Source organism: Myxine glutinosa, chromosome 4, assembly GCF_964187855.1.
Source record: "Myxine glutinosa chromosome 4, kmMyxGlut1.1, whole genome shotgun sequence".
NCBI classification, from domain to species: Eukaryota; Metazoa; Chordata; class Myxini; order Myxiniformes; family Myxinidae; genus Myxine; species Myxine glutinosa.
The window spans coordinates 31,326,395-31,353,994 of NC_136264.1; the positions used below are offsets into that span (position 1 = coordinate 31,326,395).

The following is a 27,600-nucleotide window of genomic DNA, read 5'->3' on the forward strand; positions in this document are numbered from 1 at the left end:
TGTGAAATTCGCGTATCTAGGAAAGAAGGGAAAAAATGTCCAGGTATTGATAGGATAACAGTGAAATTTTGAAGGGGAGAATACCGATTATTTCCATTGACCAAATGGGGGGGAAATGATTGGTAAATCATGTATTATTAGATGTAGGGAAGATGATTAAAAGGAAGGCATTTTCGGAAATTGGTGAAAGTAAATATGGCATTTGAATTTCCAGACACGACACAGGAAATGCGGCTATGAATAAGCCAACCATCTGAGAGATAAGGTAACTAAATGCCAATTGGTGGGACGGGGGGCTAGGAATTTGACCATGGTGTGTGTAAGAAAGTATTTTTCAGGATGGACGATGAAGAAACCGCCGTCGGAAGACCATGATCTTGACCACAGAGGCCGTCGACCTGAATGGGTCCTACAACAAGGCAGATGTGACCGGCGCTTCAGAAGATTGTATTGATTTTTGTGATGACTGTGATACTTGTGTTGAAAATCCCTTGTGGGAACTGGCTGATGCCTGTATTGATGTTTGTGATGACTGTGATACTTGTGTTGAAAATCCCTTGTGGGAACTGGCTGATGCCTGTATTGATGTTTGTGATGACTGTGATACTTGTGTGGTAAACCCCTTGCGTGTACTGGCTAACGCCTCTTATGTATTACAAGCTCACAGCTGTACACCCCCTTCCGACCCAACTATGGATCTGATTGCGACGCTGGGTCTGGCAGTCGAGGGACCCGACATGGATATCCTAGACCCGCAAGCTGACCAGGCGTCCATGGGAGACTTTGACATAAAGGAAGTCCCTCTCTTTGCTTCAATGTTTTGGATCTCTTTGCTTCAAGTGATTCGGATTTTTTAACGCTCTGTACCCTGACCAGGAACATGAGACACAAGATACTGACAACATTATGTATTCCCCAGAACAGCAGCACGTGAGAGATCTCATGGGCATGATCGTTGATTAACTTCGAAGATCTGCAAGGACCGCATCTGCAAAGGGTGGGGGGAGCAAGTTCCGCAGGGGAGGTAGTTGGCCCCCTGGCAGAGCAGAACCTCATCTGGACCAGAGGCCTTCGTTGTGGATCCGAAACGTTAATAGACTTTCATGTTCTGAGTCTTCATGTTCCAAACACGCACAACATGACACCTTTCAAACATGCATGCAAGGTACTTTATGTGCGTGGCATGCCTTTGGAGGACACACATACAACACTCAATAAAGCCCGATGTGGCCACATATAACACTATACTCTTTTGCTTTGCAAATAAAGCCGATGTGGCCTGGTCTCTGTGATACGTAGTCTCGTAGAGACCAAATGGGGGAATGTCGAGATCATGCCTTTTATTGTGCCTTATGTAATTGTGGTTTGCATTTAATAATGGATGCTTTGTGAAAAGGATTAAGCTTACCATGTTCCCTCTTGTTTTGAACTATGTTTTATTGTCCAACTGTGCCAAAAAATGTAGAAAGATAGTGAAACTGCTTGCTCTGTTAGACCCCTAGTGAAAACGCGTCTGTCTGTCCTTGACCAAAAGCCAACATGGAAGATAAGTTTTGAGAATGTCACGGTGCTCTTTCTCCCTCCCGCATCTTGCCCTTTGCTCATGCCAAAGAAGATAGGACATTGGTGGGGGTACTGGTCAACGTTTCCCCCATTGTGTATTATACTGCTGAAACTTGCCAAAATTAGCGGAGATTTTTATCACACTCTGCAAGTATATAAGGAAGTTCTTTCTGTAAGGAACTCAGGAGTGTATGTGGCCATGCTGTTCGTCTGTGAATAGTATGACTCTTACACCCTCCACAGCGCTGTGATATTGGTTCATCATTAAATCTTGTTATCTCTTGAACTCAAGGTGTGGAACATGGTTCTGTTCTCGACATGTGTATATATATATATATGTATATATATATATATGTGTATATATATATATATATATATATATATATACTGAAACGCAAAAGAAACTTACCACCTTTGAAACCTTTAAATATCAACAATAACACTGCGTGTAGTAAATGTGTGAACTTATTTGTGGACAATAGTGTCGTCACTGTCAGACAAAACGGTCACGGATGGTCACTTGTACCTTCAATGGTCACTTCATAGCACAGCTGTTGAACAGCCGTTTTGACTGTCAGTGATTAGACAAGGGGTACGGGATGATTTTAATGAGCTGCACGTGATGTCTTGATATTGGCTTTAAAAAGTCCAGTGCAAAATGGGCATTTCAATCAACTTGCCACGATTGTCAAGGGATCAACGGCAGCGTGCCCTGGGCATGCTGCAAGGCGGACTGAGCTACCGTAAGGTTTGTTCTACAGTACAGAACAGCACAGGGTGCAATGTCAGTCCCCTTTCAATAGCGTGTGTAGCCACCATTGTTTGGGATACAGGCAGTGCATCGTCGGCGTATACTGCCTACCAGTCTTTGGATGGATTGCTGCTGGATTCTGTCCCACTCAGTCCTCAATGTCTGAAGCAGCTCTGCCCGAGTCCTGGCCCTGCCAACTATGCGTCCCCCAAGCTCATCCCACAGGTGCTCTATGGGATTCAGGTCAGGGGAGAGTGCAGGCCACTGCATGGTGTTGATGTTCTCGCCTTGGAGAAATGCAGTGGTAAAGCGAGCAGCATGGGGACGAGTGTTGTCATGCTGAAAGGTTCTCAGTTCTGGGTGGTCTAGCAGGAATGGCAGCAGATGAGGTCGCAGGATGTTATCCACATACCGCTGGGCGTTAAGATTCCCATCCACAACCACCAGTGGCGTCCTGTACCGGCCTGATATGGCGGCCCACACCATCACACTTGGGCCACCCCACCTGTTGGCTTGACGCACGCAACAATCGGCATATCGCTCGCCAGTTCTTCTCCAGACACGCTCACGCCCATCAGGACTGTCCACACAGAACCTTGACTCATCGCTGAAAGCGACCTCGTTCCACTGTGCCAAGGACCACCGCTGATGCTGCTGGCACCATCTCTGTCGGTTGCGGCGATGGGCAGCCGTCATCACGGGGCCTCTGTATGGTCTTCTGGCAGTCAGACCATAGTCATGCAGTCGTCTTCGTGCAGTATCATTGGAGATCCGTGGGTTTGCACGCCCCGGAGTTTCTGCCGCAGTGCGGGATGCTGGACGGAATCGATCCCGCAGGTGACTTCGGACCATCTGCCTGTCCTGCCTTGCAGTGGTGACTCTTGGCCTCCTTGATCGAGGTCTGTCATCTGCAGAGTTGTGGAGGGTGTCTCTGTCCACCAGGGCCGATATCGTCTGGTGTGAACAGCCAAGGCGACGTGCCACCTCACGGTAGCTCAGTCCGCCTTGCAGCATGCCCAGGGCACGCTGCCGTTGATCCCTTGACAATCGTGGCATGTTGATTGAAATGCCCATTTTGCACTGGCCTTTTTAAAGCCAATATCAAGACATCACGTGCAGCTCATTAAAATCATCCCGTACCCCTTGGCTAATCACTGACAGTCAAAACGGCTGTTCAACAGCTGTGCTCTGAAGTGACCATTGAAGGTTCAAGTGACCATCCATGACCGTTTTGTCTGACAGTGAGGACACTATTGTCCACAAATAAGTTCACACATTTACTACACCCAGTGTTATATATACATATATACATATATATATACATATATATATACATATATATATACATATATATATACATATATATATACATATATATATACATATATATATACATATATATATACATATATATATATATATATATATATATATATATGTATGTATGTATGTATGTATATATAAATATATATATATATATATATATATATATATATATGCATGCACACATATACATATACTACTGTGTTCAAAAAGTATCCGACCTTTATTTTTCATGCGTAAAAAAAAGAAGCTAGGGAGGCGTTGATTGGTGCATGTATGTAGGCGATCCTAATGCACACGCGTGCATTTTTTCCCACCTGCAGAAGCTGTCATTCGACGGCAGACCGCCGATGAGTGAGGACATGTCGGTGAGCGCCGTCGGATTTTCGTTTTTGACAAAATGACGGAAAAACTTGAACAACGCTACACATACACATTTTTTTTTTTTTTTTAAACCACCTTTAGAGGCCATTTTTCCCCGCAAGCAGGGGTTGGCCTTTTTCGGGAACTGTGGTTGTTGTTGTTTTTCGGTCACCTTTTTGAAGCAATGTTTTACGGCCGGATGCCCTTCCTGACGCCAGCCCTTTTTTGCCGCCTTTTAACGACAAACAGGGAATTACCAGTGAACTGGTACTCAATTTGCCGACCTCGGAAGGATGAGCAGGTTGAGTCAACCCCCCTGGCGTTAATTCAGCGATTGACCGGGATTACGAACCCAGGATCCTAGGTATCCTAAGCCGGCACCCTAGCCGCTAGCCCAACACCAGGGTTATAAACATACACATATACATGTACATATATCTCTTTCACTGAGGAGAGGCTTCCGTCTGGCCACTCTGCCATAAAGCCCAGATCGGTGGAGTGTTGCAGTGATGGTTGTCCTGAAAGTTTCTCCCATCTCCACACAGGATCTCTGGAGCTCAGCCAGAGTGACCATCAGGTTCTTGGTCTCTTACCAAGGCCCTTCTCCCCCGATTGCTCAGTTTGGCCGGGCGGCCAGCTCGAGGAAGGGTCCTGGTTGTTCCAAACTTCTTCCATTTAAGAATTATGGAGGCTACTGTGCTCTTGGGAACCTTCAATGCAGCAGAAATTTTTCTTTGTAGGCTTCCCCAGATCTGTGCCTCGATACAATCCCGTCTCTGAGCTGTTCCTTCGACCTCATTGCTTGGTTTTTGCTCTGATATGCATTGTCAGCTGTGAGACCTTATTTAGACAGGTGTGTGCCTTTCCAAATCATGTCCAATCAATTGAATTTACCACAGCTGGAAACATTTTCCTACCTCGGAGACATACTGAATGGAGAAGGTGGATCAGACTCGGCAACGGTTGCTCGAGTGAGATGTGCATGGAAGAAGTTTCGGGAACTGAGTTGCGTGCTGATGAGGAGGGGAGTGTCGTTGAAGCTGAAGGGAAAGGTGTATGCTGCATGTGTGAGAAGTGTTATGATTTATGGGAGCGAGACACGGGTCATGAACGTAGAGCAGCAACGAAGACTGGAAAGGGTGGAAGTGCGAATGGTTCGGTGGATGTGTGGAGTATCGTTGAGAGAGAGGATGACAAATGATGAATTGCGAAAGATGATGGGAATGGAGCCTGTGATTGATGCTGTGAAGAGGAACAGGTTGAGATGGTTTGGTCATATGTTGAGGAAGGATGAAAGTGACTGGTTGAGAAGAGTGATGGAAATGAATGTAGAAGGAAGTAGAGGACGGGGAAGACTGAGAAAGACTTGGCTAAAGATGGTCGAAGAAGAAATGCGGGCAAGGGGGTTAACAAGGGGAGATCCAGAAAATAGGGCAAAATGGAGAAGATTGTCAAGGGGACCGCAAGGCTGACCCTCGCTCTAGCAGGGAAAATGGCCTTAAAATGCATGTTCTTGTTGTACAGGTGGACTCCAATCAAGGTGTAGAAACATCTCAAAGATGATCAAGAGAAATGGGCGGCACCCGAGCTAAATTTCAAGTGTCATAGCAAAGGGTCTGAATACTGATGTCAATATAATATTTCAGTTTTTTCTTTTTAATAAATCGGCGAAACTTTCTAAGATCCTGTTTTCTCTTTGTCATTATGGGGTATTGAGTGTAGATATATGAGGGAAAAAATGAATTTTAACGATTTCAGCATAAGGCTGCAACATAACATGTGAAAAAAGTGAAGGGGTCTGAATACTTTCTGAATGCACTGTATATATATACACACACACATGTATATATATAAAATTTCAAAACACACCTGGTCACAAATGTGCCTCACTGACAGGGTCCTCAGTCGAGGTCCTCAGCATCATCCCATTTCGGCCCTTCAACCTCGATACGGTCAGCTAAGATGGGCCAGCAGGAGCACATACGTGAGACAGTTTTACTCCTGAGGCAGCACCCCAAAAAATGGCGGTACTTTTGTCGCGCGCGGAATGAAGGGGGGCGAAGTGTTTACTTTAACGGAACACACGGGTTTATTCCGATACCACAAACAAGTAAACATGACAAAGATAATTCAACAAATATGATTTAATAAAAAGAAATCAAAGAATGAAAATGAAGGCTGAGGTAAAACTAAAATTCTAACTGAGGTACCTCCACACATGGACTCAAAAACAACAGACAAGGGGGAAGATAATGAAATAAAATAAAATCCCTTTTTGGCCATCCGGTACTCAGCTTTGGCCTCAAATGGCCCTTTTTGAGGAGAGTAGTGGTTGCAAGGCTCAGGAAGCACACAAGATGGCGACCGCCGATTAAAAGCCCGTGTGTTCAAGGTGCCCTGAGCCCTGGTACGAGCAGTGAAGTCCGCCGTCTTTCAGGTTCTACTGCCTGGGTGAGCACAACGCGGCATCCAGCTCCCCCGAAGAGCACCACAGCTGAAACCTCTTTATAAATGCTGCCGACACAACAAAAGTTCCACTAGCCCTCCAAAATCATGCACACTTAACTCAGCACCAAAATTCCCAGCTTCTTGTTGGACCCAGCAGAAAAAGCGCACTCCTCTTCCTCCCGAGCGAGACCCATTCGAATCCCTAGGGTGTGGCCTGCTGGCCTTCTTCTCCGCCCACTGATCCTCCGCCTCTACTGGGCGGGGCCTTTTGCCTATGGTGTTCATGTGAGCGGGGCTTAGTTGCCGTGAGTGTTCATAGGGCCGGCGCTGGTTGTAAATGTTGTTTAATGGGGGTTTTCATGTCCCGCCTTGGTAAATGAAAAACTTTAGGGAAAACGACAAAGGGAAAATCACATACTGGGGAAAACTAACCTTAATCCCCAACTAATTCGCACAACACCACCCCCTGTGTGGTGTACACATAAACAATCTTACGCTACAGTCTCCTAACTTAAGTACATCGATATTTCTCATACGGGTCCATGGTCTATGCTATAATTATACAGTCCTACCTTTACTATGGGATTCCTTCATCTACCCCCACAAACGTAACAATATACCTATGTACATATACAAGCAGAGGGACTCTGTTATTGGCAAGTCCGTGGCTGATGAACACTAGCCTTTGACAGATAGCCGGACGGTCCTTAATTCCCGAGGCAAACGGCCAAATAATGGCGGTGGTTTTTATGACACACATGGGACAGAAGGTGGCAAGGTGCTTACCTGGACGAAGCACCCAGGTTGATTCCTGAAACCCAGAACGAATAAACACACATGACACAACAGATGAAAGTACCACGATAATGATTTAATAAAAGTAAATGTAATGCGATAAAAATGTAGATGAGGTAAATCCAATTTCTAATTTGAGACTTCTCCACTCAGATATAAATACACAAGGGGAAAGATAAAATAAAATGTTTTAAGCTGACCGGCACTCCGCTTTGCGTCCAGAAATGGCCTTCGGGTGCCTGGTGGTCGTCGAACCCCGAAGTCACCACGCGGGAAGCACTCCCACAATGGCGCCGAAACCCCACGTTGAAAACGCCCAGGCGCGAAGCAAAAAGGCAAACGGCCCTTCCTCGCTTCCACCGCCAAACACAACGCAGCTCCAGCTCCCCCCGAAAAACATCACAGTCCAACAACACCCCCTCCACCAACTTCGCCAAAAGTTCCAACAAAAGCTGACGGCTTTCCGCACAAGCCACACGAGAGAGATATCGCGCCCGTCCTGCTTAACCAAAAGCAGCAGAGAGAGAGACTCTTCTTCTTCCTGTTCAAACCATCTCGCTCTGATGTCACACCAACCAATGGCCGGGCTCCGTCGAATCACCCTATTGTCTTGCTTGACCAATGACAAACTTGGGACACGGCTTGTCGGTTACAATCCCTGTAAGGCAGGGTTTATTTGCTGATCGGAAAATGTTCGGGTCCTGTCGGCGGTGGTGGGGCGGGGTTTTGCCCGATCGGGAATGTTCTGTGGTTCTGTCGGCAGTTATGTCAGCCACGGTTGGTTAATGGATGGTTGTTGTTATTGTTGTTGTTGTAACGAACGTGAGTTTTATGGCCGTCCTTGTTGTAGTTGTAAAAAACGTAAGTAAAAGCCACAGGAGGCAATCACAAACTGTGGGAAAACTAACTTAACCCTATCTAGATAACACCGCTCCACCTTCCCCACCGGGACACATAAACAACCTTAAGCTCCAGTTTCCCAAATTTAATACATCGAGATGTCTCCTACGCGTCCTTGGTCCATGCTGTCCATATACGATCCTATCTGTCACTATGGTATTTCGTCCTCTTCCCCCACAAACAAAACATTTTGTTTCCTCATGCAAGTCATGTTATAACAGAATGCTTTATGGAGCGTAACAATACAGAACAAGAAAAAGAGCAATCAGAGATTGCAAACCCTCGCCAGGATGTATTTTCAGTGGTTTTTAAGTTTCAGTGGTTCAGTGGCTTTTGTGTTAAAACAAATATGGCGGCCAAACCACGTGACCGATGACGTCATCATTATATTTTTTTTCTCCACTAATTTATTCCTAGACTATGCTCAAGAAATTTCATCTTGATCGGATGACGTTTTGTACTTGTGAAATTATGACATCATAATGGAGGCCTGGTGTTGGCTTAGCGGTTAGGGTGCCGGCTTGGGATTCTAGGATCCTGGGTTCGAATCCCGGTCGATCACTGAATTAACACCAGGGGGGTTGACTCAGCCTGTCATCCTTCCGAGGTTGGCAAATTGAGTACCAGCTTGCTGGGATGAATGATCCCGGTGTGTACCCCGGTTTAGAATAGGTGCACCGTATCCCTGCGCATCGTAAGAGCGTGACCAAGGGTTGGCGTCAGGAAGGGCATCCGGCCATAAAAACATTGCCTCAAACAGGGCACCATGATTGTCATGGGGCCCACAAGGCTAACCCCTAATCTAGCGGGGAAAAATGGCCTTAAAACGATCATTCATATAATGGAGGCACCTATGACATCATCATTCACAGATGTTATTCCACATGGAGTGGTCTTTACAATGAGCCATGTCTCAATTTTTTCCATTCAGTGCTTTGAGATATAGAGGTGCAAAGTTTTTCGGTTTTTCCAAGATGGCGGCCGAACCACGTGACCGATGACGTCACCATTTTTTTTTTTCTCCACCAATTTATGCCTACATGACACTCAAGAAATTTCATCTTGATAGGATGAAGTTTTGTATTTGTCGAATTATGACATCATAATGGAGGCACCTATGACATCATCATCAACATATTTTATTCCCCATGGAGAGTTCTTTACAATGAGCCATGTCTCAATTTTTTCTATTCAACGCTTTCGGAGATATAGAGGTGCAAAATGTTTCCGTTTTTCCAAGATGACGGCCGAACCACGTGACCTATGACGTCATAATTTTATTTATATATATATATATATATATATATAAAGGTGGAGTTGCACCTATGGTGGAAATTTCCTGTCAGTCGGACCAACGGTTGCAGAGAAAATCATATTTATTCTGTGCGGACAAACAGACAAACAAACAGACAGACAAACAGACTCAAATGCAATAACCTCTCCTCATTCGAGGGTAACAAGATCGGAATCTAACAGCAGCATAGCCGGGCTTGTAAAATAAACCACAAACACATATGATTAGCTTTTTTTAAAGTCGCTCATGCTGTTCATAACATTAAACAAAGAAATTTGGAGGAATCCCGACATCACTGAGACACTTTACTTACAGAACTGATCGAAGATCTACTGTAATCTATATACCCCACAAGGGTTGGGTAAATAATATGACTCTTCCTGCGGGCATATAAATACTGTGTCGTTGGAAGAGACGTAACGCCGATGTTTTCGATATTTCATGGTCATTTTAACAATCGGTTTGTTTGTGTTTCACACTGAATGAAAAACTAAAGGAAGAGCATGGCAATTGTGATATATGACAGGTTCGACGATATGTTCAGCCTGAACAAAATTATGACGTCAAAATTTCCTGTCAATTCGAGGGTTAATATTAAGTTAATAATAACATTTCCTGTCAATATTAACATATTTTATTCCCCATGGAGAGTTCTTACAATGAGCCATGTCTCAATTTTTTATATTCAGCGCTTTTGGAGATACTAGGGCATGCCCGTACTATATCTATATCTAAAATTATATCCCCCCCTCTATTTACATGAAATGGTTTGGTTCATGAAATGTTTTGGTCCATTCGCAACGCCAAAGCGAACGGCGAACGCTTTACATGAAATGGTTTGGTGCATGAAATGTTTTGGTCCATTCGCAACGCCAAAGCGAACGGCGAACGGCTTGCTCGTACAGTGACAATCCCCCCGGGGTTTTAATTAGTTTTAAAACATCGTTTAACGCCAACATAGCGCCAACATAGTTTGCCGACGGGAAATAAATGAATACGCTCTCAAATGTGCCATCCGAGGCAGAGTGTGTCCGCCACGTTCGGCACACGCGATAGCTCGCTGCTCTCTGATTGGTTGAATCGTTTTTTGGACATAGCTCGGTAAGTAATTGTCCGATTAATATGAAACCTTGAAAAGGCACATCCTCGGGTCCCCAGCAATATACCTGGCAAGTTTAAAGTATATCGGACCCGTGGTTGTCGAGAAACAGCGGTCACAGACAAACAAACGTACAAACAAACACACAGAGATTACTGGAATTATAGATAGACTAGGGCATGCCCGTACTATATATATATATCTAAAATTATATCCCCCCCCCTCTATTTACATGAAATGGTTTGGTCCAAAGCGAACGGCTTGCGAGTGGTGACAATCCCCCCCCTCTATTTACATGAAATGGTTCGGTCCAAAGCGAACGGCTTCCGGAGTTTGGTAAAGAAATCGCCATCGCGTACACAAACGCGCAGGAAAGCGAATGAATCGCAAATTCGTTTTTATTAGTTTTAAAACATCGTTTAACGCCAACATAGCGCCAACATAGTTTGCAAACGTGAAATAAATGAATACGCTGTCAAATGTGCCATCCGAGGCAGAGTGTGTCCTCCACGTTCGGCACACGCGATCGTTCGCTGCTCTCTGATTGGTTGAATCGTTTTTTGGACATAGCTCGGTAAGTAATTGTCCGATTAATATGAAACCTTGAAAAGGCACATCCTCGGGTCCCCAGCAATATACCTGGCAAGTTAAAAGTATATCGGACCCGTGGTTGTCGAGAAACAGCGGTCACAGACAAACAAACAAACGTACAGACGTACAGACAGACAGACAGAGATTACTGGAATTATAGATAGATAGAGGGTGCAACGTTTTTCGGTTTTTCCAAGATGGCGGCCGAACCACGTGACCGATGACGTCATCATTATTTTTTTCTCCACCAGTTTATGCTGACATGGCACTCAAGAAATTTCATCTTGATTGGATGAAGTTTTGTACTGGTCGAATTATGACGTCATAATGGAGGCACCGATGACATCATCATTAACATATTTTATTCCCCATGGAGAGTTCATTACAATGAGCCATGTCTCAATTTTTTCTATTCAGCGCTTTCGGAGATTTGGACATGCAAATTGTTTCGGTTTTTCCAAGATGGCGGCCGAACCACGTGACCTATGACGTCATAATTATCATTAAAACATTCTACAGGTGGAGGTGCACCTATGGTGAAAATTTCATGTCGATCGGACCAACGGTTGTAGAGAAAATCATATTTATTCTGTGTGGACAAACAGACAAACAAACAAACAGACAAACAAGCGGACTCCAATGCAATACCCTCTCCTCTGGCGAAGGTAACAAGGCCTACGCCTCGCAATGTCCAAGACGCTGTTCCTTAAACATGAATAAGAAGACTTCCACTGAATCTGTATTTGATGCATCCACACTTAAGCGAAGTAACCAGTATACCAAGATGCTGCTGCAATAAAACAAGGTTCAACCTGAAGCCAAGATGGACACTCCACTTTTATGCTTTCAGGCCTAAGCACAGCATAGTTCTGCTCAGTTTTCAGGCCTAAGCCCCCTCCTCCCCCCAGAAGAGTTCTGCTCAGTGAGTTGAGATCAAAATTAATTGGAACTAGCAAACTGTGGAAGTGGCAAATACTTTGATGAATATGAGTCAGAAGATAATGAAGATGGAATCACTGGGGAAAAGACTTTGTGGGTTGTCAATTCATGCCTGTTGGTTTGTGGGTAGTGCATCTTCTTCGGGAAAGATACCAATCTGTGATCTGTGAGCACAGAGCTTAATTACTACACCACAGAGCCACTCTTGTGGAAGAGTGAGGAAATTGCTACACCGTGCAATATAAACCAAATGAACAATGGAAAACAAATAACTGTAACAAGGCGAATTTAACACATTCATCCTTTAGATGGAAAAAGCTCAAAAAGACAATATTTAAACAACCACCACCGTCACCTGGCCGAGCGCATGTGGATGCAGTTTGAAAAGTGTGTCTGACATGAAAAGGAAGAGGAGTGTCACAAACGCAGGGGATTTCCCTCAATCACATGAGTTCCAAAGGGCCAGGAGTGGTTGCTCACCAATATACTTCAGCCTGAATATATACATACTGTGCCTTCAGAAAGTATTCACACACCTTGACTTTTTCACATTTTGTTGTGTTACAGCAATCTTGTTGTGTATTGAAAATGAAATGGATTAAATTTTGAATTACATTTTGGATTAAACAATTGAAAATGGATAAAATTTTTCTTTTGGAAATTCATACAAAATAATTAAAAATGAAAAGCTGAAATGTCTTGAGTCAAGTATTCAACCCCTTTGCTAGGATACTCCAAATTGAGGTCAAGTGCATCCGTTTTCCTTTGATCATCCTTGAGATGTCTCGACAACTTGATTGAAGTCCACCTGCTCACAAACACACCTTTATATATATGGTCACACAGTTGACAGTGCATGTCAGAGCAGAAACACTACCATGACATCCAAGGAACTGTCGGTATAACTCCAGGATTGAATTGTAAGGAGGCATAGATCTGGGGATGGGTATAAAACAATTTATGGAGTGTTGAAAGTTCCCAAGAGCACAGTGACCTCCATCATTAGGAAATGGAAAGAATATGGAACTACGCAGGCTCTTCTGAGAGTTGGCTTTCCAACGAAATTGAGCAACTGGGCAAAAAGCACCTTCATCAGGAAGATGACCAATATTCCAATGACCACTCTGACAGAACTACAGACTTCCTTGGCTGAGATGGGAGAACCTGCCAGAAGGACAACAGTCTCTGCAGCACTTCACAAATCTAGGCTTTATGGGAGAGTGGCCAAACGGAAGCCACTCCTGAGAAAAAGGCACATGACAACACACCTGGAGTTTGCAAAAAGGCACGAGAAATACTCAGAGCATAAGGTAAAAGATTATGTGGTCTCATGAGACGAAAATTGAACTCTTTGGCCTGAATGACAAGTGCTATGTCTGGCGGAAATCTAGCACAGCTCATCACCCATTTAACGCCATCCCTACTGTGAAGCATGGTGGTGGTAGTGTTACGTGGTCCCCTCGGTGAATACCTGGTCTCGGTGACCCCCGGACCGTGAGAGGAACTTCGCCAGAAAGTAATATTATATATGCGCTTTCGCCACGCAATCCATATGAATTCCACCCAAGAGACCACTGAAGTTCAAGGATATATTTCAATGGTAATGATACCATACAATTTCAATGATACAACCACGGAGATTTTCCCCGAGCAATCAACAATAAACAACCATCAACAATTCCCCATCCACAATCAATTCCCTATGATTAAGATGGCCATCTTATATGTGTGTGTCCCCGTGAGTACTCACGACCCCCTTTTGGTCTCGGTCCCGCACAATGTCTCTGGGTCCCTCCTGACCAAGATGATGGTCGGCGTCGCCACACTCGGGCGGTTGAACGAACCCCGGGTGGACGTGTTTCCACCGGGCAGGTATCGTACCCGACACCCCGGCTGCAGCCCCTCGTGGCCACGCGAAGCGGGTACGGGAAAGCCAGCCAAAAGCCCCACGCCGCTTGCAAGGCGTGTTAGGCCCCAACGGGCGACCCGTACGCGTCTTTTTAGACGGTGTCGCGAACGGTGCCAAACGCTGGGTCGGTGCACGGCCACACGACAGTTTGACGTCCACCGGGCAGGTATCCGTCCCGGTAACTCCTCTCGCCAGACGGGCTCGGGAACGCCGCTTTTCCACACGGCTCAATCAATCCCACCTTTCGTCGGAGCGGGGCGAGGAAAGAGAAGAATACTCGTCCCTTTTCTTCCTCGTGTCCCTTCCTCTTCCGTTTCCGGTCACTTCCGTTTCCGGCCACTTTTCAGCAGGGCTCCTGACCCTCCAACCACAACAACCCTTAATCTACTAAACATGGATAAGCAAAGACCTGAATGGTAATTCACATACATTCACATAAATATGTAACACTCCCCCCCCTTCAAGAAAGAAAGTTTGAACCCAGCGAAAACTTTCTTTGCCGGCCAATTTGGAGAAACAAACCAGATAACTCAACCCCCCCACATTATCAGTTCCCCCCGGGCACAGTTATTACTTAAAAATAAAGCAACCAAAATTTCACCACCACCCCTCCAGATTACTCACTCTGGACTAAGCACCAGCAACGACATTGTCCCTGCCAAATCAAACTCCATCTCATGACCCTCTGACTTTGACCGTCAGTTTCTTGTGAGTGAAGGTTAAGGGGTTGATCAAAGATCCAAAGTTAAGCCACTCGATAGCACTTTTTCCGGGAGGCCAAGCCGAGTATTCACTACATGGATGCCTTTAGGAACGGAGAGTTCACGGTTAGTCCGTGCAGGAAAGTTCTCTACATGGGCGCCTTGAGGAACGTGGAGTTCACGGTTAGTCCGTGCATGAAAGTTCACTACATGGACGCCTTTAGGAACGGCGTTCACGGTTAATCCGTGTAGGAATCTTGGCTCGGCGGCTCCGCCGCATTCAGTGCTTCAACTTCTCAGAACTTCCCTAATACTTAGGGTGGGACCACTTGTCCCTGTAGTCCCCTGAATAGCGGTCTCCTTCTCGGCCACTACTTTGCCAATCCTTCCTTCGGGAGCGGCCGTAACTCAGGGAGCCTCCATAATAATATTGATTGCGGCCACCACCAAAACTACCGCCCAGTTGTCCTCTCCTGTAGACCTCTCGACGCCTACGAAATGCCTTCCCTACTGTTATGGTCCGACCCTCCAAATCCTTGCCATTCCAATTCTTCTCTGCCTCTCTGGCGTCTTTTGTGCTGGCAAACGTGACAAAGCCGAACCCTCTTGACTGTTGCGTTTCCCAGTCTCTTACCAACCGCACTTCCACCAGCGGCCCATATCTGTTGAAGACAGAGGTCAGAACTTCTTCCTCTGTTTTGAAGTTCAGTCCCCCTACAAATAACTTGGCCCTTTTGTCGCCATCCCGAGCTGGTGTGGCGTTATTTTCCCTGCTGGGCTCTTTACCAACCCTCAGGTTACCATAAACTTGACCCCCGGCCAAATCATTCCCGATAACCACAGATACACCCTCTACAGGAAGCGTGGCTTGTAAACCGACGGTGACCGGTCCTGACACCAAATCGGACTCCAAATGGATGACATGAAGGGGAGCACTAACACCGCCCCCGATCCCCTGTAAACGAACACTATCCCCCGTTGCCGTCTCCTCGGACCATGGCAAAATGCCTTCAAGCATTAAAGATTGATGTGCCCCTGTGTCCCTCAATATCCTAACCGGTTTCCGGTTAGTCGAGGCTCCATCCCGTGACACAAACCCCTCTGAAATAAATGGTTGGTAACCCTTTTGATGGCGATTTCTCACAATGGCCATTGCGTTTGGAGTCGTAGTAGTCGGACTCCGCTCTGGGTCTTCGCTTTTCATGCCGTAACAACTGGACATCAAGTGTCCAGGTTTCTTGCAAAAAGCGCAAGTAGGCCCGGAGGAAAAACTCGTGGTCTGCCTCGGGCCCCCCGAACTATAAGTTTGTCTTGGGCCCGCATCCCTCTGATTTCGAACAGGTGGGGTATCATAGTTGTCCCCATAATCATCTCGAGGCCGCCGCCATGTATGGTCGTTCTCCGCACCTGCTGTTCCATAACTCCCCTGCTGAAGTCTAGGCGAGGAGTTAGGTTTGTGGACCCCTATTCGGTGGGTTAAAGCATAATCATCTGCCATGGTGGCTGCGTCCCACAACTTTGGTACTTTCTTTTCCTGCAGGTACACTTTGATGTCCTCGTGGACACACTGCTGGAATTCCTCCACCAGGATCAAGTCCCGCAATGTTTCGAAGTCTTTCCCGACTCCTTTTGACTCACACCACCGATCAAACATGTTTTCTTTCACTCTGGCAAACTCCACATGGGTCTCACTCTCCCTCTTCCTGGCATTCCTGAATTTTTGCCTGTAAGCTTCCGGAACCAACTCATAGGCTTTGAGGATGTGCTTCTTCAGTACCTCATAATCTGCACATTGGTCCATTGGTAGCGCCGAATAAATTTCCTGAGCTTTCCCCACCAGCACACTTTGCACGAGTATGGTCCAGGCCTCCTCCGGCCAGTTTAATTGTCGAGCCACTTTCTCAAAGTGTGGAAAAAATTTCGCGACTTCCTTTTCACTGAACGGTGGAACCAGCCTCACATGTCTGCCCACATCCCAGGTTCTCTGATTAGGTGTCGACCCCGTCAGCAAGGGTGGTGCCTCTCCCCGTTCTCTCATTAACTCCAGCTCCTTGAATTTGATTTCTTGCTGAAGCTCCATGTCACGTTCCTTTAATTCCCTTTTCGCTTTTCTCTCCTCTGCTTCGAGGTCCCTTGCAGCTCTCCTCTCCTCTGCTTTTCTCCCTTCTAACCTTTCCTGGAGTTCTCGTTCCCCTCTCCTTTCCTCTGCTTGTTTCTCTTCTCTCCTCGCTTCTGCTTTCCTTTCTTCTTCTTTTAACCTTTCCTGGAGTTCTCGTTCCACTCTCCTTTCCTCTGCTTGTTTCTCTTCTCTCCTCGCTTCTGCTTTCCTTTCCTCTTCTGATCTTTCCTTTTCTGCTTTCCTTTCTTCTTCTGCTCTTTCCTTTTCTGCTTTCCTTTCTTCTTCTGCTCTTTCCTTTTCTGCTTTCCTTTCTTCTTCTGCTCTTTCCTTTTCTGCTTTCCTTTCTTCTTCTTTAATCCGTTCCTGGCTCCGTAATTGCAACTCCAGTTTCCGGAGCTCAACATCTTCTGGTTCTTCGGGTAGCCACTCCCAGGCTAACTCGTCCCATGTTCCTAATCCCACCATAGATTGTATCACCGTGGCCTGCAACTCTGCCTTCCTCAAATTAGTTCGGACCTCCAAGTTAAAATGTTTGGCCAATTTCAAGAGGTCCGACTTTAGCAACGCTCGGAACTGTGCCTCACTCGGGGTTACCACAAAGTTCTGTGCCACAAACGCCATGGTGCCTATCGTTAACACCTGTTAACCTTCACCCAAGACTTTACCCCAATTTCTCAAAATTTTTTTACCAATTAATAATTAATTAATTAATTTTAATTAATAAAAAACTATTATTTTATTATGTTATACAATTTTAAATCCCGGACGTAGACCCAATTGCGAAACCGCAAATCGTAATTTGGACGAGCCCCCAATTCTGTTACGTGGTCCCCTCGGTGAATACCTGGTCTCGGTGACCCCCGGACCGTGAGAGGAACTTCGCCAGAAAGTTATATTATATATGCGCTTTCGCCACGCAATCCATATGAATTCCACCCAAGAGACCACTGAAGTTCAAGGATATATTTCAATGGTAATGATACCATACAATTTCAATGATACAACCACGGAGATTTTCCCCGAGCAATCAACAATAAACAACCATCAACAATTCCCCATCCACAATCAATTCCCTATGATTAAGATGGCCATCTTATATGTGTGTGTCCCCGTGAGTACTCACGACCCCCTTTTGGTCTCGGTCCCGCACAATGTCTCTGGGTCCCTCCTGACCAAGATGATGGTCGGCGTCGCCGCACTCGGGCGGTTGAACGAACCCCGGGTGGACGTGTTTCCACCGGGCAGGTATCGTACCCGACACCCCGGCTGCAGCCCCTCGTGGCCACGCGAAGCGGGTACGGGAAAGCCAGCCAAAAGCCCCACGCCGCTTGCAAGGCGTGTTAGGCCCCAAATGGCGACCCGTACGCGTCTTTTTAGACGGTGTCGCGAACGGTGCCAAACGCTGGGTCGGTGCACGGCCACACGACAGTTTGACGTCACCGGGCAGGTATCCGTCCCGGTAACTCCTCTCGCCAGACGGGCTCGGGAACGCCGCTTTTCCACACGGCTCAATCAATCCCACCTTTCGTCGGAGCGGGGCGAGGAAAGAGAAGAATACTCGTCCCTTTTCTTCCTCGTGTCCCTTCCTCTTCCGTTTCCGGTCACTTCCGTTTCCGGCCACTTTTCAGCAGGGCTCCTGACCCTCCAACCACAACAACCCTTAATCTACTAAACATGGATAAGCAAAGACCTGAATGGTAATTCACATACATTCACATAAATATGTAACAGTAGCATCATGCTATGGGGATGCTCTTCAGTGGCAGGGACTGGGAGACTTGTAAGGAAAGAGGGAACAATGAATGGAGCCAAATACAGGCAAATCCTTGAGGAGAACCCGCTTCAGAGTGCAAAAGACCTTTGACTGCAGCGAAGATTTACATTCCAACAAGAAAATGACCCCAAACATACAGCCAACGCAACACTGGAATGGCTTCAGAACAAGAACGTGAAAATCCTTGAGTGTCTCAGCCAAAGCCCAGACTTGAATCCCATTGAGAGTCTGTGGAAAGACTTGAAGATTGCTGTTCACCGACGCTCCCCATCTAACTTGACAGAGCTTGAGCAAGTCTGCAAGGAAGAATGGAAGAAACTCCCCAAATCCAGATGTGCAAAGCTGATACAGACATACCCAAGAAGACTCGAAGGTGTAATCACTGCCAAAGGCGTTTCTACGAAGTATTGACTCAGGGGGTTGAATATTTAGGTAAATTTGATATTTCTGTATTTCATTTTTTATTATTTTGTAAAAATTTCGAGAAAAAAAATCAACTTTCTCATTATGGGGCATAAAATGTGACATTCATCAGTGACAATAAATCTCAATTTCAGTCTGTTTTTTAAATTCATGCTTTAACACAACAAAATGCGAATAAGGCAAGGGGTGTGAATACTTTCTGAGGGCACTCTATATGCAAACAGTAGTGCCCTGAAGCCCCGATTTTCGTTTCACCTTTTTACATCGTTTCGCAAATACATTGTCACAATATTATTTTTGGTGAACAAATGGATACCATATAATAGTTTTCGTGCTTTTCGTCAATCAATGCAATATTTTTTTTTGGGGGGGAATTAATGGTTGCTGAGGCAGGGCAGATAGCCGAGAGGTATGCACTGTGTTTGTGCATTGCAGTGATTTTGGCTACCTTCCTAGCAAACAGAAACTGGCCCAGAGAGAATGATCACATGGACAGAGCAGAAAATGGATGAGCAAGAGCAGCAGAGCATATTTTTAGGACGCATGCACTGCTGCCGTCTGGTCTTGTTGCAGAATCAGAGTCGAGGTTTGTGAGAAACCTTTCAACCTACTGAAGTGGGAAAGACAGTACCCAGGAGCAGTAGGGAATAAGAGGGTATGGTAGGTGTAGGTAGTGAGCGGTTGAGCCACAACTCCTCACTCCCTACACCAACCCTACCACATTAAGCCGGAGGAGCCACTTGCCAGCACTAGTCACCTTAAAAATGACACAGTGCCTTTCACTAAGAGGAGGCGAATTATTGCCAGTGCCCAGAACCAATTACAACCTCCCACCCGAATGCACAGGGGGCACTGCATCATCGACACAGCCGCACTTCACTTGTGATGCAACCAGTGGGCCAAATTCACCATGGAATCTCAGTCTAATATGAATTTGTGAACAATAATGAATGCCTTTGTAATTCATCAAAGTTACAATGATGTCTCCTATCTTTCTGGTCAAAGCTCCACCATGAGCCTTGGAACAATTTTTTTTATTCCAAATTATGTCCAATTTTTTTTAGAAATTACATACGTAACATTTAAATTTCCATCATACAAGCAATATCAAAGGTTACCTGTCTCAAGATGTCAGCCATAAGAAATAGCAAGACCGGACACTGGTGTTGCAAAACCTTACAAAAACTTTGATGGAGAAAAATCTTCATTATTGCCTTTTCCTTTCTCCATTCAGTTGATAATATACTCAGAGGCAAAAGTTATTGTGACATGGAATTTTTTCATTGGTAATCTTGTGAATGAATTTTTGGATTTGAACCAGAGAAAGAGTGTGTTAAAATGGTCGAAGAAACGCAACCAAGCAGTTGTTGTTCGAATTGCACGAAATTTGCAAGAAGCATGACATATTCGAGAAAAATGGCCAGCAATGTTCACTTTAAAAGGCCAGACAACCAGACGCTTATCATTGCCACTCAATGCAGTCTTAAGAAGTGCAGAAGTCAGAAAAACACCTCTATTCATCATTCTGGAACAAGTTCGACATGCCACGCCTCGGGGAAAATGACAGATGGAGAGCTATAGGTATGCTTCAGTCTGGTACCTCGCAGCGTGATGTTGCTCGTCGATTCAACATCCATAGAAACACCATTTGGCACAGCTTCACCGAGCTGACGGTAGGACACGTGTCTACAGGTGCACAGGTGAACGTTACATCAGGCCATGTGTTCTGGAAGGGGATCATTTTGGAGGTGGGGGCATTATGATCTGGGGTGGGATAACAGCTGCAGCAAGAACGCCAATGATTGTGATTGAGGGGAACTTGAATGCTGTGAGGTACCGAGACGAGATTTTGCAAATGGCCGCTTTACCGTTTTTGCAACAGAACGGCCCTGGAGTGACGTTTCAACACGATAATGCCAGACCACACATTGCTCGAGTTGTACAGCAGTATCTTAATCAGAACAATGTTAATGTGTTACCCTGGCCTGCAAGATCCCCTGATTTGTCACCCATTGAACACGTCTGGGATGAAATGGAGCGACGTTTACGACGTCATCCGAATCCTCCAAAAACGCTGCAGGAACTCCACCAAATCCTTCCTCGGATATGGAATGATCTTCCCAAGGACTTTCATCGACGTTTAGTGGCCTCAATGAGGCGAAGGTGCCAGGCCTGCATCAATGCACAAGGTGGACACACTCGCTACTGACCGTGTGAACTTGCTTGTGAACCCCCTCTTGTGTTGTGGCTCATTTGCATATGCCAGGTGCACTGTTCTTCTGGACTGTTGATCGTTACCATACCTTGAAACATTTGTCTTTCCATGTAATAACATTTCATTCGCGGCCGTAAAAGTTTAACACTGATTCTGTTTGTTGTTTGTGTGTCACAATAACTTTTGCCTTTGAGTATATTTCTACGAAAGGCCAAAATATTTCTGATGGCACATTGAAACACACGAGAGAGATAACGAGCGGGCAAAAGATGCGGCGTGGATGCTACTGAGCTTTATCATGGCAAGTCATTTGCAATGACGAGAACACAATGTGTAGAAAATTATCAAACGTCTGGAAATACGAGTGACACGGCTTCAAATGAAATACTACTCTCTCGACAATTCCTTACGGGGATATCAAAAATTGACTTTTGTTATAATGAATAGGCTTTCGTAAGCTGTCAGTGCAAATTATCTCAAAACAATTGTTTTGCACTTTGTACACACGATTGTGCCAGGTTTTAATTGTTTACTTGCTAATGGAACCTCAAAACATTTAATTTCAGCTCCAAAATTTTCATTTTCGTCTTTCAAAGGATAAAAATTGAGCAATTCAGACAATTTATTTTAAAAATCAAGAGATATTCATATTCTATTGACAAATAATTACCATACTGAAGTGGATGATAATTGCATGCCCAACAAAGGATTTTCCAGCATTTGCAAACAACACAGACAGTAGACAAAAAAAAAATTCAATACAGAGATTGTGGTATGCGCACACTCATGCACACGCAAACGCACACTCATGCGCATGCAAACATACACTCATGCACACACGCACGCATACTAATGCACACGCACACTCATGCATACGTGTGCGCGCACACTCATGCACACTCGCACGCACACTCATGCACACGCGCATGCACACTCATGCACACGTGCACGAAAAAACGCAGTTTGTGGAAATGTCTTCCAAGCAGGTGCAATAAACATTTGCTTCAACGATGACAGGTTCAAAACCATTTAAAGAATGCGCCAAATAACAGTTACGCCAACTCTGGAGTGAATTGTGAATGACAGCACCATAATTGAATGTTATAGATTCCAAACGACAATTCACAATACATGTTAGTGTGAGCTCTCTGTGAGTCTCAGCTCACGTCCAAGCTGCTCCGCAAACAATTAATTGTAGTCTCCTCCAACCCGTTCCCCATAAGCAGAAGAAGAAAAAAAAAAGGAACAAAACAGTGCTAGTTAAAAACAAAAAGAATTTCTTCAGTGTCTCACCTTCTTACCTTCCGACTGAAAATAAGCAAAACTTTTTACACGCAGATGGATCCCACAATGCAAAGTGTTGCTTTTCATTTTATTTACTTCCAAACTTCCAGGATGTGCAGTCCAGGGGCTAAATGAAATGCACAACCGTGGGAGTATAAAAGTGAGCTGTCTAACCAACAATGATGAGTGAAATGTACATAGCTGCGTGTTATCTTCAAGGTCTTACCCATCATTATTATATAATGAGAAGAAATTGTTGGCAAGATTCTGACTATAGTCGAGGAATAAAGTTATGCAACTGTCTGAAAAGTATCATGTGTCACTCACTCAAAACAAAACAAAAGTAGTAAAAACAACAATTTAAGAAACACTCAAGATTCCTTCACAAGAAACAGTCAAGATTCCTTCCGCAGGTTGTAAAAGGGGACGAATGGGGAAGAGGGAATGTTGTACACCACTTCGTTTCATCAGTTGGGTGCGTTGATATCCTCGGCAGTGGTTCCCACTCACCATGTTTGATCTATCAAAACTAGCGCACCTCCGTCCCCCTTTCTTTTTTTTAAACAGTGAATGCCTATATAGTGGGGCGGCTTAGCCCAAATATTCAAAAGAATTGTGCATTTTGTGATACAAGCACCAAATTTGGCACAAATGTACATTAATATGTTGCGAACATTTTCAGATATTGGGCCACTTGAATTTCCGTAATTTTTTTTTTCAAATTTTTTCAAATTTCGTAATTTCAAATTTTTCGGGTGACACCGTCACAATTTCGGTCTTCGAGGCCGGCCGATAGGCAAAGTGTGACCGGAAGGGACGAGGTTCTCCTGACCACGTGGCCCTCGATCTGGGAAGCGAGAGGCGTTCCATTAGTGGACGCGCCCCTCACGCCCGACTTTTGGGCGGCCCCGGCAACCGTTTGTTTTGACGTTCCGTGACGGGCCCCGCACCCCCACCTCCGGGCCGACCGGAAGCTTGTGCTGAGTACATCATACCTGAACAACTCAGTGAGGCAGAACACAGCAGTGCACACCAGGGTGACCCCTTCAGTGCATAAACCAATTAACCTGTCCACTGCAGGGCATATAGAAATGAAGTTATTTTCTGCATATAATAATAATATAAGTTCAGTTCTATATAACAATTTCTGTTATCACCACTACCACTACAACTACCACTACTACAAGCTTTGTCTGGAATTTTGTGGACTAACAGACAAACAGACATACAGACAAGCTGGGATCAAAACATTACCTCCTTCCACCATTGAGTGTAGAGGTAAACATCATGGAAATTATATCATGCCCTAGATTTAATTCATGCTTACCCGTGTATTTGCTTCACTGGTTCACAAGGTCTTTTGCATACATGTAATTCAGACTCTCGTCTTCATTGCTGACCACACAATGTTCGCAACATATTAATGTACATTTGTGCCAAATTTGGTGCTTGTATCACAAAATGCACAACAGGTTTGCTATGCTGCTACACTAATAGAGTTTGTTGAAGAGCATCTTGTTAAAAGATGATGAGAGAAAAAAATCCTTAGAATTAAGTATATCGAGATCAAGGAGTTCTCAAAAGCAGGAAAAAAAATTCCGAGTACAAACATGATGCTCATGCCGAAATCCAACTCTTCAAATACTATATTCCTTCCAAGAGTGAGAATGAAAACAAAAGGCTCGTGCCGAGAAAACGAAACGAAAACAGGATTAGTCTTCAGCATAGGATCATCATTCGCGCAAAAATGAAGTTCAAAATCAATTAACGGACCAACGGAACCATACGGTGGCTCACTCGAGCAAGACCATGCTCAAAGGGTCACGCATAAAGAAAGAGCCGGCAATAATGGTGGGCTGGTGGAGAGAGGAAGGGAAGCCCATCGCTTGATGCAAGGGCATTGTATTACAGAAGTCGCTAAACATGTGCCAAGGAGGCAGGCAGATGGAACAAGCCTATTTACACCCATTTTCAATTTACATGCACTTACCGTGGCTTTTGGGAGACGGGGCAAGTTGCAGTGCTTTTGAAACGCGGCCAGAACTGCACTGCCTGCTCCTTGTACTCAGGCGAGCCTGTTGCAATGCCTATGGAGTGCGAAGTGGAGGGAGAAGCGAGTCAAAAACTCAATTCGAATCTGGCATACTCAGAATTTAAATTCCGAGTCCAGGTGTCTCGGCATCGTGAAAGCAAAAACTCGGGTTTTCACCATTGAAACCAAGCAAAAATGCCTAAACAAAAGGAATGTCATCACAATCTTAGTCAGTTTGTAGCATAAGATCCTCATGTGCGTGCGGTGTCTGGAATGTTCGGTCACTTTATAGAGGTGCACCAGACTCGATGGTGTAATGGTTGTCCGCTCTGACTCTGAGAAGTCCGGCGATTCAAACCCCGGCCGAGTCGTACCAAAGACTAAAAATAGCAAGTGCTCCTTCCTTGCTTGACGCTCAACAATTAAAAGGGTAGAGTATGGACAAAAATGCTGGAAAGGCAAAGGCATACCACCTAGTATAACCCTTGCCACCGCTGTGGACAACACCCAAAATGTTTACACCACAAATATAGACTAGATAACACCACTGACGACACCTGCAACCACTGCCAGGCAGCTCCACACAAAAAAAACACGTCATGGAAGACTGTGCGGTCCTGGCTTCACATAGGCAAGAGCATAACATCTTGGGTGTGAGGGATCTCTAGGTCGCTCCTGTGAGATTGATCGGCTATCTCCATGCCTCTGGTCTGTTGAACCAGAATTGACTGGGGCAACACAACAACAACAACAACAACAACAACAACAACAACCCATGCCAAGAAACTGCGTCAGCACCACGAATGCTCTGTAAAGAGTATGGTACATCAAAATCAAAACATAGAGGTACACATATGAGGCCGCAATAACCAACAAGGTCCTCCAGCACCGATTTTGACCCAGTAACCAAGATGACAAGAGGGTCAGTTGGTCACAATTTCCTGGGTCTAAACTGAAAAGTGCAGCTGGCATGCTGTAATGCTCACAGACTCCAGAACTGTTGCACTTGGTAGGTGTTTGGTCATGACCACATGGTTCACGCATTCCTGAGACCAGCTGAGCATTTAAGTAACAGAGCATGTTCATCCTGTGGTGTCCATCATCTGCAGAAAGATACATATTTCGTCCAACGGCATGACAGAAAGTGACTGAAGGAAACAATACATTGTATGTGTGACGCTCCGACCCCTCCGCATGTACTCCAGAACGTGCATTGTAAATGGTACCAGAGTAAATGCTAATGCACAAACTGAACAGTCTGTGTCAAATCTGTGTCAGATCTGTCTCAAATCTGTCTCAAATCTGTGTCAGACAACAAATCTTCAATCTGCTCACCTTCACTCCTTCATTCCTCTTTTCTCCCGCCTCTGGAACAAACTCCCTCACTCTCTTCAATCCCACTCCACCCTCCAGGTCTTTAAAACAGCTGTTCACCACCATCTCTTATCTTCTCCCCCATCCAAAACCTTGATCTTTTCTACCCCCGCTAATTTCACCCCAATTCCACTTTTTTGAAATACCAACTTCTGTCCTGGAAGTCCTTGGTGTCCTTGTGTTTTATACTTCTCCCTCCCCCCTTCCCACGCCTCCTCCCCCCAAGCCCTCTCCCTTCCACACATCTCCCTGCTCTCAAATGTTGTGTTTGTTTGCTTCCCCTTCTCTCCCCATCTTGTCTGCCGCTCCCTCTTTTTATATATTTTGTTTGTCTGGTTGATTTGTTTGTGAAGTAAATGTTTGCTCTTTCACGAGCCTCGATTCAGTATACAAAAAAAAAAAAAAAAAAAAAAAAAATCTGTGTCAGAGCTGGCCTCCCTTGAACTGATCTTTATGGGTGCAGCGATTGCTGCAATAGCCAAGAACACATGACCAATGATGATGACAATGATCATGGACACGAGTCCAGCGATGAGTATTGATTTTTTTTTTTTTTTTTTTTTTCTATACAAGATCGAGGCTCGTGAAAGAGCTAACATTAATCACACAGGAAGACAAACCGACACATAAAACATATAACATGGGGAGCGGTAGACAAGATGGGGCGAGAGGGGGAGGAACACAAACACAACATCTGAGAGCATGGACATCGATAGATCTGTGGGAGGGAGAGGGCTTTGGGGGGGGGGAGGCATGGGAAGGGGGGTGGGAGAGGTATAAAACATATGGACACTGCCAGGACTTCCAGGAAAGAAGTTGGAATTTCAAACAAGGTGGATCTGGGGTGAATTAGTGGGGGTAGAAAAGATCAAGGTTTTGGATGGGGAAAGATAAGAGATGGTGGTGAACAGCTGTTTTAAAGACCTGGAGGGAGGAGTGGGATTGAAGGGAGTGTGGGAGTTTGTTACAGAGGCGGGAGAAAAGAGGAATGAAAGAGTGAAGGTGAGCAGAGAGCCGAGATTTCGGCAGTTTAACCATCAGAGGGTTGCTGGCAGATCTTGTGCGACCTGTAGGAATATTTGGGGGACAAAGCACAGAGAGAGCTGGGGGAGCCAGGCCGGAGAGGAGTCGGTAGAAGACAGAAAGACCACCTACCTGTCTGCGGTGAGTGAGTGAAAGGCCCTCGGAGATAGCTTCATCGCGGGAGATTCCAATGATTCTGAAAGCTTTGGTTTCAACAGCGTGAAGCCGAGCTAGGTGTGAGGCAGGAGCACCGGCCCATAGGGGAGAACAGTATTCCATTGAGCTGTGGATGAAAGCCTTGTAAAAACCAAAACAGTTTCTTTCACCCATTCTGCTCCCTGGTTTACCCCTGAACTCCGCCTGATGAAAACTCGTGCTCGCCAACTTGAAAGACTCCGCAATAAAACAGGTCTCACAGTTCACTCCCAAGCCTACAAGGACCACCTACAACACTACAAAGATGCCCTCTCCCACGCCTGCTCCGCCTACTACTCTCAAATTATCCACTCTGGCTCCGGAAACCCAAAAGCACTCTTCTCGACAATAAACAAACTCCTCCGCCCCCTGGACACCACCACCCAGTCATTCACAGTAGACAACTGCATCTCCTTCCTTTCTTTCTTTCTTCCAACGCAAAATTGACAACATCTACAACAGCTTGACCACCGCCGCACCCGCTC

The 27,600-nt window shown here is 45.3% G+C and overlaps 1 protein-coding gene across 1 annotated transcript in view; it reads right to left on the bottom strand.

Annotated features, from left to right (window-relative positions):
- Window positions 1-27,600, bottom strand: part of LOC137414913 (protein dispatched homolog 3) — a 235,065-nt gene that overhangs the window by 154,018 nt on the left and 53,447 nt on the right. Inside the window, exon 3 of the mRNA XM_078775200.1 lies at window positions 24,482-24,578. The gene's annotated coding sequence lies outside the window, so the exon portion shown is untranslated. The remainder of the gene's footprint in view (window positions 1-24,481; window positions 24,579-27,600) is intronic.